Genomic DNA, 14,347 nt, shown 5'->3' on the forward strand with positions numbered 1-14,347 from the left:
TTGTATGAATTAAAGGGACTAAAATGTAAGAAATGATTTGTTTGAAATGGTGGCCGGCCTACGCATTAGAAATGTTATAAATGGACTTGGAGTAAATTGTGAATTGTTAATTAGAGGCTTAAACCTTTGCTAAATTATGGGCCTTTAATTAAATTGAATTGGAATAAAATAATTGATACGTCAAATGGGACAAAGTGTAAATTGGTGAAATTTATATACCTGGTCGGCCATATGTGAATTGAAATAATTGTAAAGAGGTCTTAAATTGAAATGTTGGTAGATAGGTTTTGAAATAGCTTGTTATGACCATATGTATGAATTTATGTGAGATTGTATAAATGTTAAGTAATAAAGAGGAATAAAAAGAATTGACACCAAAAATATATGAATTTCGTTGAGGAAAGTATAAAGAAAATAATATCACTCAAGGAAGCAGATAAATCGTCGAACAATGATTTAAATTAAGTATACATGTAATATAGGCGTAGACTCGGTCGAACAAGACCTTGCGGGACACTTCGAGACGTTTGATCCTTAATTAAGCGGTACGCTCCTCATAATCAGGTGCGAGATTCTTGGACTTGTTTGATACTTTATTTTCAGGAATTAAAGTGTGTTTTCGTTTGTCATGTTGAATATCATTGATTGCATCATTGAATTGTGTAAAGCATTTGCATAGCCCAATCAAATTAAACTCGAATTGATGTGACTTGAGTGATTTGCATGCTGGTATGGTTGTAGGTTGTGTCGATCTATTATGATCTGATTTGATTGAAAGTCACCACGATTTGATTTGATTTGATTTGATTTGATATGTATGTGAATGGATTTACGAAGTTAAGCACTTGGATCCAATGAATTTGCCAAGTCGGGCTGTATGCTGACTTGGATTCCCAGGATCCTAATGGCCTTAGGTGAACGGCCCTCGATGTTCCCAGTACCGGTTGGGACGAGGGAGGGTGATTATGTTATGAGATGTGATTGGAAATCGTGGGTGACATGTGTAACGTCTATGGATCGGTGGCATTCTCCTACGTGTTAATGCATTTGGAAGGTCAATTGAATATTACGACTATTGGAATGATTCCAAAGAGGATTTTCTTTATATGATTCGAACCAGACCTTAATAAACTGTTAAGCCAAGCGATTACAGATGGGTGTCAGATAAAGGGTTCAGCGGTTGGCCATCTGTAGGTGTCAGTAACCCTACAGATGTGGGTTTGATAAAGGGTTCAGCTCGAAAGAACATCTGCAATTGCTACAAGCCCTAATTGATCGAGTTAAGCCAAATATATGTTGTGTTTGAAATTCATCTTGGAAATTCCGTGAACTGTGTTTCAGGTTGATAAATTGTTGTCGAGCACTAGCATTCTGTTATTTATGTTTATATATATATATCTGTTTGCATTGTTATTGTTTGGGTTTCATTTTTGAATATAGAGTTTGATTGCAAGTCCAATAATCTAAACTGTGGCAAATTTCGCACTGAGAATTTATTCTCACCCCCACCCTCCCGATTATTTTCAGGTTTATTACACGGATGCAGCGAATGAGGATATTGGTAATGCATATAAAAGATCCACTACCTTGCGTGTATATGTGACACTTGATAGATACATGCGGCAGGCTGTCAGACCCCGGGGATTTGGGGTGTGATAGTTATCCTTTGCATAATAATGAAAATTTATTGCTCTCATTAATATGTCATTTCTACAAATTATTAGTATTTCATTCATAGATTTTTTTGAACCATAGAAAATGAAATCGCCATCTCTAATATTTTACTTTTTAAAAATTATATCTCTTCTTCAATATTTTTTTTCAAAAATTATTTTCTCTCCATCCTCCTGATTTTTTTGTGACATATACCCGCTCCGGATCCGGAACCGCCCCGTATCCGAACCGGACTCGATAATCTACAAACAAGTTATGGGTATATATTTACCCGGAACCGAAAGATTGTACCCGAAATATCAACGGGTAGATAGGTACCCGGATCCGGACCCAACCCGAATTAAAACATATAAGTGTATGGATCGAAATTTGGACCCGAACACTTTTAAGGTACGGGTCCAAATATAATAGTACCCAGACCCGACCTGACCCGATAGCACCTCTAAGAATAACTATAAGACACATTAGGGACTTATAACTTAGATTAAAAGTTAAAAACATGTCTATTCACTCCCTCTAAGTGTCTTTGGGACCAGCAATTAAGTGATTGGAGGGTTAATATTCAATTCGAAAATATATCTTTCAATCTCAGCTGTTGGTGGATCAGGACAACTATGTGCATAATATAAGAAACAGATATAGAGATATTTTATTAGAAATAATCACTTTTTTCAAACTTTTATTAAAAATATTACCCAAACTATAGGAATTTCATGCGACTTGGGTAATTTTTTTTTTTTGGCTTTTTTACTACAAAAATCCCATTTGTCGATCTCTCCTCTCTCTCAAACTGCATACCATAATTAACAAAAAAAAACTAGTATCATGCCCAAGCGTTGCAACGGGAACATATTATAAGATTGAATATAATTTAAAGAGACCTTTTGTTTGACATTCACACAAAATTAAGAAAAAAAATATTTAATGAAATAAAAGACATAAAGGAGAAAAAATAGATATCCAAATAATAAATAACAATAAAATAAACAACAATAAATTAAAAAAAAGATCAAATATAATATGAAAAAAGTTATTGAAGTATCATAATTTTGATTTAATATCTAATTTTCTCCACAAACAAGACATGTTATTAAACGATTTAGAGGAGAAATAATATGTAAATAAACAAAATTAGGGAAGATGTAATTAAATAATTCAAATAAGGATTTTTTTCTACATATATATTAAGATCGGAAATATATGGTTGTTTCCATCAACACAAAATGTGCTATTCATTTATTTACAAAGATACAATAGCCCTAAACAAAATATGGAAAAATATGATAGTTTTCATTTTCATTATCGAAACTATGGAGGAAGAGAAGAAATAAAATTGAGGAAACAAAGAAATAAGGAAATAATTAAATTGTAGGAATTGAAGATAATTGTAAAGAGAAATAAGAAAACAGATTGTTAGGGATTTATTCGATTTTAATTGTGACAAGCCATGTAGCAGTTCTTGAGACAAGTTTGTTTTAAACTAATTAAATTTAGACTTCTACACATAAAATAGATGTATTTAATAAAAAAAAAGACAGATTATGTGATTGAAGAACTGATATTTAATTTGAAAGCTCGTCTTTCAATCTACGTGCATAAGAATGGAGATACTGTACAAGCGAAAGATGAGCACAATTATTAATTTTTATATAATGTAATTGCCTCAGGTCTGGGTACCTTTACTGCCAACTCAGGATTAATTGTATGTTTTGGGAAAAATCTGAATTGATTTTATTTAGTGTTGGCTGTATGGAGCTGATTTAGAACACCCGGATTTTGGTCAACAATTATATTTTTGAGTCAATGATGGTACTTTCAGTCTTTCACCCCACGGAAGCAGCTGATGTGAGAGGATGATATATTTTTGAGTCAATGATGGTACTTTCAATCTTTCACCCCACGGAAGCAGCTGATGTGGGAGGATGATCGTCATACTAACTTATTTTGACTGTTCTTTTTTGTTAGGTAACTGAAATAAAAATGAATCTTTTTTTTCTATACTAACTTTCTAAATCTTTTGGTTTGGTAACTGAAATAGAAATGAAGTTTTTAAATTTCTTTTAATAATAATCTGTCTTAGTGAGCTTTCACTCAAAAAGTATTGAATTTCTTTCAAACAATAAATACGAGTCGTTAAAACCGATCTACTTCACGACTGTTGCATTTACATACAAAATTTATTAATTTTGAGTAATTTAATATACAATTAAGCGGTAAAAAAATAAAAAATGAATGCATTACAAATTTCTAAACTTTTTTTTACCGTTTGATTATATATTAAATAACTTCAAAAAAAGAATCTTTGTTTTTTTTTTCCCGGTTAATGCATGTAACACATCACTCGTGAAAAAAATCACTTTCAATGATCTAAAATTGTCATTTAGAGTCTATAATTGATAGATCTTAGAGTTAAGCTCATCAAGAATTAAACTTGATAAGTTTAAGGACACCATGTCTTTATTTAAAATTTTGTAACTATTTTTAAAATATGCATTCGTTAATTTTAATTGAATTCATACATAAATACAGTCATACAGCAGAAAAACACTTCTTTTTTTTTTTTTCCTAACTAAATTTTTTTTTGATAACTTGACTGATGCAGTCAAGGAAATCTTATTAGAACTTAAATAGAGAAATAAACAACTGTACAGCAGATCCCGGTATGTCCCAGTACATGGTGCATTCTACATCAATTAAAACCTCGTCTATGCAGTCCAATTAAAGTATTGTGCACAGCCAGAAACCCAAAAAAAAAAAAAAAACTGTACTCATCTCTGAAAATTATATTATTCCTGTGCTTCTAGATCGATATGCCAACAAGAACATATCAATTTAGCCGCCCATTGCCGTTTTTTCAGACCTCCTAGCAATTTCGTTTGGTCGGCCGAAGATTGCAAGATGGTGGCCACATCTTCTAACTAAAATTGAAGCAATTTTTTTACGAAGAAAATGAAGCAAATTAAACACGGAACTCTAAACACATACTTTCAAAAATAAATTAATCACGTACGAGAGATTTTCGAATTAAACATATATAGTTTTGTGTTAAGCTAGATTGCATCCCATTTCTGTACCAACTTACATATATAATAGTGCTGCTATTAGTTAGCATTATTTTTATAACATTTTTTTCTCTCCAGAATAAATTAGTCAGTGATATTTTACTAACAAAATATTTTGTGGGAACGACATATTATTGTTCAGATCAATATTCAAAATTAAGTAATTAACACATCCTATTCAGTTCAATACCCTTCTTACATAATGATTTATTGAGCCCAACCTATTGTTCCTTCAAAAAAAATGTGGTTTATCTGTTCGTCAAATTGTTCAGTTAATTAAATCAGGTTCTCAATTGATCTCATTAAAGCCTGAAGCTTGAAAAGATAAAAGCAAAGAGAGCTGAGGAATTGTTAGGGGTCAGCTGTTCATCACGAATGTTTGTGTTTGCATTAATTACTGTTGCTAATGTTAATAAAAGCACTCTGATTAGTAAAATGCCTATGTTGTTGCAGAGAACGGAGGAGTTGTTGGGCCGCAAAATGGAGTTCCTGATGAAGGAAGCGGGTTGTGGTAAGATTGATGTGGTTCACAATCCAGCATTGCTCTGTCTGAGCTTGGAAAAGCGGCTCATCCCCAGGAACATTGTCTGGAAGCTTCTCAAGTCGAAAGAGTTTCCAGTGGCAAATAAAGCTTTTGCTTCGTTTATGCAGCCTAGTGAGAAGGATTTTCTGGAGAAGTTTGTTATACCATATGAATGTGATATTCCCAGGCTTGGCCAAGCATATGCAGATATGCTTCTTCTGGTAAAACTGGGGCTAACAAGTAGTTCTAGAATATATCAAATTGACTCTTTTGTAGGTTTAGATACTGCATTTTAGATTCTATAATGTTAGGTTTTTTTTATTATTTTTTTTGTTTTTAGTTTTTTGTCAGCTCCATGTTATAATGATATATGAAATTGTGCTTGATTGTGGAGCTCCAATTGTTGTTTTCTCAATATACATTGTCTTTCATTAGGCACAAATCCTCTTTCAATTAGTTATCTACAGATTTTGTGAAAATTCTGATGACTTGTGCTATATGCTTCTACAGTCTCAATTATCATTACAGGTTTAGATAGTTTTCTCGCCAATCAAGCAACCCTTTATTTTTTTTCTATAACCCAGTAATCTACTTTGATATCCTTATTTTATGCTTTAATTCATATATTCAAGAGATGTAATTAGTTCTTTTACAGGAATTAATACAGTATGTTAATTATAACTGTCAAGGTTATATGATTGCGGAATGCTTTTTGTTATATCTGACAGTGGCAAATTATTTTGCTGAGCTTGTTTACTCAGTTATATCATACTTCTGTCTTTATTTGTTAGGAAATCCTTCTTTTAATTTCAACAGTATTCATGGTTTCCCAACAATGTTGTGCCATTAAAATCGTGAACTGTGTTTGGTATTGTTCATGAAAGAATACATCAAATAATTAGGGCTGAAAATTCTCAACTCTTACCTATTTTAAGTTGCTCAATTTGAATAATTAGGTACAGTCCTGTCAAGATTTTTTCACCAGGTGCCGGGTCGGGTCGGATTAATTCTTTGTTTTAATTGTGTTAAAAATAAGAAACCCAAATTCCCAATTGTTCCATTATGAATTCTTTTTGTGTCAGTATGAATAATTATAGAGTCAACAGTATTTTGGTACCAATCACTAAGGACGTGAGGATGTGATTATTTATGATGATAAGATTTTTTTTTTTCAATCAAGACATTATTGAAGAGCAATAAAGGAAATAGAGTAAGGAACTGACTGTGTTTTCTTTCGAATCAAGCATGAAGGTCCACAACTGGAAACTTTGTATGGTGCATTGGTACCAAACCAACGAAATAAATTTGCTGTGATTCTTATTGTGATTATCGGGACGGTCCGGATCAAATTCATAATATATAAAAGTTTGGTCAGTTCGGTTATTTCGGTTTTGAAAATTTTCAAACCGATTCGAACCAAAATTATAATTCGGTTTTAAAAAACAAATCGACCCAAACCATTAAACCGAAAAAACCAAACCATTTGGTTGAAACTAATTCAGTTCGGTTCAAAACCGACTAAACCGGACCCAATGAACACACCTATGCAGGAGAGAAACTAATAGTAGTTGATTGTGACAATATGCCTAAGGTTATAATATAATATCATTATTTTTAAATATAATTTGGCGATATTAATAATTCAAAATTAGCATAACGATATTTTTAACCTTATGTGGATTAATCTTCTCCTAGAGTGTGCGTGATAGACGTAAAGTGTCTCTTGGTCCAGTAAAATAATCAGTAGAAAACTGAGATTGATTAAACTAGTGAAGCCCAACAGGCCTCCAACCAAGCAGAAAATTAATTAATTAAGAGCATCGTGCTGTTACTAATGAAAATATCGGTTTGACCTCAATTAACAGAATATTTAGTTACAAATGGAGAGCGTCAGATGTAGTTGAGCAGGAAAGGGAGACAAGTATTATGATCGAATGTCATATCTCATGTTAAGTGTTTTTAAACTCTACTCTTTATTTTATTGTTTATTAATTTTGTTTAAAACCAAGTTATTCTAGTTTCCGTCAAAAATAACTATAAGACACACTAGGGATTTATAACTTAGATTATTTTAAAAGTTAAAAAATGTCTATTCACTCCCTCTAAGTGTTTTTGGGACCAACAATTAAGTGATTGGAGGGTTAATATTCAATTCGAAAATTTATCTTTCAATTTCAGCCGTTGGTGAATCAGGACAACTATGTACATCATATAAGAAACGGATATAGAGATATTTTATTAGAAATAATCAATTTTTTCAAATTTTTATTAAAAATACCCAAACTGTAGGAATTTCATACGACTTGGGTATTTTTGTTTTTGTTTTTTTACTACAAAAATCCCATTTGTCTCTCCTCTCTCAAACTGCATACCATAATTAACAAAAAAAACTAGTATCGTGCCCAAGCATTGCAACAGGAACATATTATAAGATTGAATATAATTTAAAGTGACCTTTTGTTTGACTTTCACACAAAATTAAGAAAAAAAAATATTTAATGAAATAAAAGACACAAACGAGAACAAATAAACATCCAAATAATAAATACCAATAAAAAAAACAACAATAAATGAAAAAAAAAAGATCAAATATAATATGAAAAAAGTTATTGAAGTATCATTGTGATTTAATATCTAATTTTTTTCCACAAGCAAGACATGTTATTAAACGATTTAGAGGAGAAATAATATGTAAATAAACAAAATTAGGGAAGATGTGATTAAATAATTCAAATAAGGATTTTTTTCCACATATATATTAAGATCGGAAATATATGATTGTTTTCATCAGCACAAGATATGTTATTCATTTATTCACAAAGATACAATAGCCCTAAACAAAATTCGGAAAAATATGATAGTTTTCATTTTCATTATCGAAACTATGGAGGAAGAGGAGAAATAAAATTGAGAAAACAGAGAAATAAGGAAATAATTAAATTGCAGGAATTGAAGATAATTGTAAAGAGAAATAAGAAAACGGATTGTTAGGGATTTATTCGATTTTAATTGTGACAAGCCATGTAGCAGTTCTTGAGGCGAATTTGTTTTTAACTAATTAAATTTAGATTTCTACACATAAAATAGATGTATTTAATCAAAAGAACAACTACGTGCATAAGAATGGAGATACTGTACAAGCAAAAGATGAGCACAATTATTAATTTTTATATAATATAATTGCCTCAGGTCTGGGTACCTTTACTGCCAACTCAGGATTGTATGTCTTGTGAAAAATCTGAATTGATTTTATTTAGTGTTGGCTGTATGGAGCTGATTTAGAACACCCGGATTTTGGTCAACAATTATATTTTTGAGTCAATGATGGTACTTTCAATCTTTCACCCCACGGAAGCAGCTGATGTGAGAGGATGATATATTTTTGAGTAAATGATGGTACTTTCAGTCTTTCACCCCACAGAAGCACCTGATGTGAGAGGAGGATATATTTTTGAGTCAATGATGGTACTTTCAATCTTTCACCCCACGGAAGCAGCTGATGTGGGAGGATGATCGTCATACTAACTTATTTTGACTGTTCTTTTTGTTAGGTAACTGAAATAAAAATGAATCTTTCTTTTCTATACTAACTTTCTAAATCTTTTGATTTGGTAACTGAAATAGAAATGAAGTTTTTAAATTTCTTTTAATAATAATCTGTCTTGGTGAGCTTTCACTCAGAAAGTATTGAATTTCTTTCAAGCAAAAAATACGAGTCGTTAAAACTGATGTACTTCACGATTGTCGCATTTGTATACAAAATTTATAAAATTTGGAGTAATTTAATATACAATTAAGCGGTAAAAAAAAATAAAAAATGAATGCATTACAAATTTCTAAACTTTTTTTTACCATTTGATTATATATTAAATAACTTCAAAAGAAGAATCTTTGTTTTTTTTTCCGGTTAATGCATGTAACACATTACTCATGAAAAAAATCACTTTCAATGATCTAAAATTGTCATTTAGAGTCTATTTAATTGATAGATCTTAGAGTTAAGCTCACCATGCCTTATTTGATTTTGGTACCAATTTTAGGTACTAGATCAGATATGCATTAATTTCTGATTTCAAATGAAATCGGTGGTAAATACCACTATTTAAAAAAAAAAAAAAGAGTTAAGCTCACCAAGAATTAAACTTGATAAGTTTAAGGACACCATGTCTTTACTTAAAATTTTGTAACTATTTTTAAAATATGCATTCGTTAATTTTAATTGAATTCATACATAAATACAGTCATACAGCAGAAAAACACTTCTTTTTTTTTTTTTTTCCTAACTAAATTTTTTTTTGATAACTTGACTGATGCAGTCAAGGAAATTTTATTAGAACTTAAATAGAGAAATAAACAACTGTACAGCAGATTCCGGTATGTCCCAGTACATGGTGCGTTCTACATCAATTAAAACCTCGTCTATGCAGTCCAATTAAAGTATTGTGCACAGTCAGAAACCCAAAAAAAAAAAAAAATGTACTCATCTCTGAAAATTATATTATTCCTGTGCTTCTAGATCGATATGCCAAGAGGAACATATCAATTTAGCCGCCCATCGGCCGAAGATTGCAAGATGGTGGCCACATCTTCTAACTAAAATTGAAGCAATAAGAAAATGAAGCAAATTAAACACGGAACTCTAATCACATACTTTCAAAAATAAATTAATCACGTACGAGAGATTTCACTAACATAATAGTGCTGCTATTAGTTAAACACGGAATTAAACATATATAGTTTTGTGTTAAGCTAGATTGCATCCCATTTCTGTACCGCAACTTACATAATAGTGCTGCTATTAGTTAGCATTATTTTTATAACATTTTTTAATTTCTAGCAGTATTAAATTAGTCAGTGATATATATTTTACTAACAAAATATTTTGTGGGAACGACATATTATTGTTCAGATCAATATTCAAAATTAACACATCCTATTCAGTTCAATACCCTTCTTACATAATGATTTAATAGCATTATCTTTGTAATTAATGCTCCTTTTTGACTCGTCAAAGTCATCATTATCTTAATAATTTAAAAGTCGCAATTACCGGTGAAGTCAAACACAACCGATGCCCATTGGACCCAAAGTGGTTCCAATGGGTTCGCTCACCATCAGATCTGTCTTAAGATTCGTGCGCACAAATTTTAAAACATACGCAAAAGTGCGAGTACGAATTCTAAAGTAGATCCGATGATGAGCGAATCCACTGGAACCAATTTGGGTCCAATGGACATCGGACCCAAGCTAACTCGGTGGAAAAACTGCCAACGACTATACTATATATTGCACGTAAGTAAACAGAAAGAGAAACTCGCAATAACGACAATATTGGGTGCTTCTTTCACCTCAATCAGTAACAATTCCTTCAATAACACAACCTCACTACCACTAAACCAAAAGTCTCTCACTGCAATTGCTCCGGCCAAACCTGATCAAACACCTATAGACATCATGATCACCACACGTGACAGTGCCAGTACTGGAGATAACCAAGCAAAAGGCTACTTAGAGCGCATAGCCGAGCAAGTTCAGCCCATGGCAATTGCTATTGCATCGGTACATAATCTCATCATACCATACAAGATGTACTTGCTTTTTTATTTTCTGAGCTTCTTTTGGAGCATTGTCCCCTTACTTATCACACTTATAACCAAACCGAGTCAGGGTGTTGCCTGGCTCCAGAAACAGGCCATGAAAATAGCAATTGTATTCGTTGTCATCTCGGTGGCCCTGAGAACTTTCTTGCTACTACCTCCACCTATCGTATGGTATAAAGTACTGCTCATACCCCTGCTGGTAGTTGGTACAATCATTCTGTGCCTATGGTATGGTTGGATAAAGGCTAAGAACTCGACACAGACAAGCCCGTCTGATAGTAGTTCATCTAGCAGTAAGGTTTGAATCAAGGTTCTGAAACTCGGAATTGGATTTTTGACCGTCGAGTCAGAATCGGATGAATCGGCCGGAATCAGAAGAATCGGATCGGTAACTCGGTTTTTTTTGGCAAAACCCTTGTTTTGTAGCCAAAAAATAGGAAAAAATTGATAAAAATAATTTGTAAAAAAACTATGTTAATTAAGACAATATTACACTCACATAATTTACTAATTATATAATGTATTACAAACATTACAAATAGAACACACTTAAGAAAGAAAATTCGTTACCATTGTGAAACTTAAGAAAGAAAATGAACCAAATTAATTCAATTTCGTGAAAATAAATATATATATTGAGTTCTAATTAGGAGAATAAAAATACGAATCTCTCGTACTAATAAAAATTACAAAAGTTACAAATCTCGTTCATAATGAATTATATAGCCAAATTAGATATTTATATGCATATATGAATATTATAACGAAAATTTTCTTTTCCAACCAATTTAGTTAGAAACCTCATTTTAATTCTGGATTTGTCTTAACCCTTGGGGCCTGTTCGGTAGGGTTGGAATAAGAGAATTGAATGGAATTAAAGAATTATTATTGCCGAACACGAAAATAATGAGTGAGAATAGAGGAGCGGAATAGAGAGGCTTTTCCTCTTTTCTCAATTCCAATGAAAGGTTGGAATAGAGAATTGGACTGGAAAAGCAACGAAAAAAAGACTCCTTTTACCCTTCATTTGGCTGATGTGGCATTTAATACTCATTTTCTTTCTTCTCCCTCCATTATAATACTTTTCTTTCTTTCTTCTCCCTGCACAACGCAGATGAGAAAACCCTCTTTCTTCATCTCCTCCAATCCAATATATCCACCGATCTGTTGAGTGATTTGCAAAACTAAAACTACCGGTGAAATGGACGCGGATTCTACTTTCAAATGAGATCCGTCTTGTTAAAGCGATTTTGGTACGATGGCCTCTTAGCTGTGCTAACTCCCTCCATTCCTCCTCTCCAATTCTTGAGCTTCATTACTGCTCAAGTCGTCTTCTCTGAAAGACTCACTGGAAGCTCTATTGTAAGTTGATTTTGGTAATATATATTTCGATTCGTCTTTTTGACCCTTTAAAAAAGATCCAAAATTTGTGGAATTTGCACAAAAAAGGACTAACTAGCCCGACGCCAGCAGGGTTAGATCATCCTAACATATATTTACTCATTTGAATCTCATATTGAGGACTATATATATATATATATATATATATATATATATATATATATATATATATATATATATATATATATTTGTATCACGATAGTTCTGTTATGTGGAGATGAGAGTGACTTACCAATACAGCAAGGTTGTGGAGATGTACTATCATATAATTAGAACTGCATTATCTGTTATGTGAATAAGGTTTACACTAATAGATTTGCTGAACCATATGCAAGATGAATAAGGTTTACTACTATGTGGATTGTAAATTTGGGAAATTTGGGAGTTTAAAAGGGCCTTGTAAATTTTTCTGGTACAGAGGGTATAGTGGAGGTGGATGTATCAATTATTCCGGTACAAAAGGCCTTGCAAACAAACAAATTAATTTAGAATGATTGAAAGGATAATTTGGCATAGATGAGAAAAGGTTAGAACAGTTACAAAATTTTTATATTTAAAAAATATAAGGCCTCAGCCCAAGACATTCTTGAATTGGCACCTGGTATTAGATCATTACCAGTACCAACCTGAGGTACACAACCTACAATTGTAGAAAAAGCCTTGATGGATAAATATATTAAAGAGCATATATTTCATTATTATAATGTAGGTAATATGGATGAATTGACAACTGAACGATTGCGAGAGTTATTCAATGATGACGACGAATCATGGTTCTTTACCAATAACATTCTTGGAGAAATCGACACTACTAGCACAACACTCACAGATGAAGAAACCGATCAAACTTATAATAATATCTATACAGGTTATGAATATGTTATGAGTATATTAAATGCTATTCCATCAAAGCCGTACAATTATTTTCGAATGAACAAAAACAAATTCCAACTGCTATGCCAAGAAGTCATGTCAAAGGGAATTGTGAAAACTGAAGAAGTTACAATTGAAGAACAAGTTGGCATGTTTTTGCACATTCTTGGTCATGCTTCAAATATGAGATCTATTGGAACAAATTTTAAGCGGTCGCTTGATACTGTGCATAGAGCATTCAATGATGTTATGTGGAGTGTAATTGAAATGCGTGGAGACTACATCAAACTACCTACTGTTGATACACCAAGGCATGCATGTGTTGCTAATGGCACCAACTTTTTTCTTTTTAAGGTACCCCTCTCTCTCGCATTCTTAATCATTTCTAGCATCTAACTCTTAATCACTTCTAACATATTATATTGTGATATAATTTTGACTAACTTTTGTACAGGATGCTTTAGGTGCGATTGATGGTACGCACATTCCTGCGTTGGTAAAAAGGCGAAAGCGATTGGTTCATATTAACAGAAAAAATTTTGTATCACAGAATGTTATGGCTGCAGTTGATTTTGATATGAAATTTGTTTTCGTCTCAGTGGGATGTGAGGGATCAGCTAATGATATGAAGGTTTTACGTAAGGCAATTGAGAGAGGTGGTTTTACCGTTCCACAAGGGAGATATTACCTGGCTGATGCAGGGTATGCTAACACAGGTCGATTTCTTTGTCCATTTCGTGGTCATATGTACCATTTATCACAATTTCAACAAGTTGCTAGATCCAGTCGCTATCGATCAGCGGAGGATCTATTCAATCACCGTCATGCCCAACTGCGAAATGTTGTCGAAAGGGCATTTGGTGTGGTAAAGAATAGATTCAAGATTCTCAGGATAATGCATCCATATAAATTTAAGAAACAATGTTTGGTTGTTTTAGCATGTTTTATTTTGCACAATTTTATCATAATACAAAATGAGTTACAAAATGACGATGATGATTTTTTGAACCATCAAGAAGAGCAACGAGAACAGGAGGACGAGGAAGATGAAGAGTCTAACGAAGAGTCAAACGAAGAGAATGATCCGATTGATATACATGTTGGAGATGTGTTGCGAACAACTATAAAAAATGCATTGTGGGAAAATATGCAAAACCGAAGAAGCCATAGAAATTAAATTTGTAAACGCTTCTTGTAAATTTATTTTTTATTGC

General features: G+C 32.4%; 1 long non-coding RNA gene across 1 annotated transcript in view; it reads right to left on the bottom strand.

Moving 5' to 3' along the window:
• Positions 1-5,160: 5,160 nt before the first annotated feature.
• The window catches only part of LOC144545615 (uncharacterized), a 57,664-nt gene continuing 48,477 nt past the window's right edge, over positions 5,161-14,347 (bottom strand). The window contains exon 4 of the long non-coding RNA XR_013508567.1: positions 5,161-5,225. This is a non-coding gene — a long non-coding RNA (uncharacterized LOC144545615). The remainder of the gene's footprint in view (positions 5,226-14,347) is intronic.

This window comes from Carex rostrata, chromosome 28 (assembly GCF_964058835.1).
Source record: "Carex rostrata chromosome 28, lpCarRost1.2, whole genome shotgun sequence".
Taxonomy (NCBI): Eukaryota; Viridiplantae; Streptophyta; class Magnoliopsida; order Poales; family Cyperaceae; genus Carex; species Carex rostrata.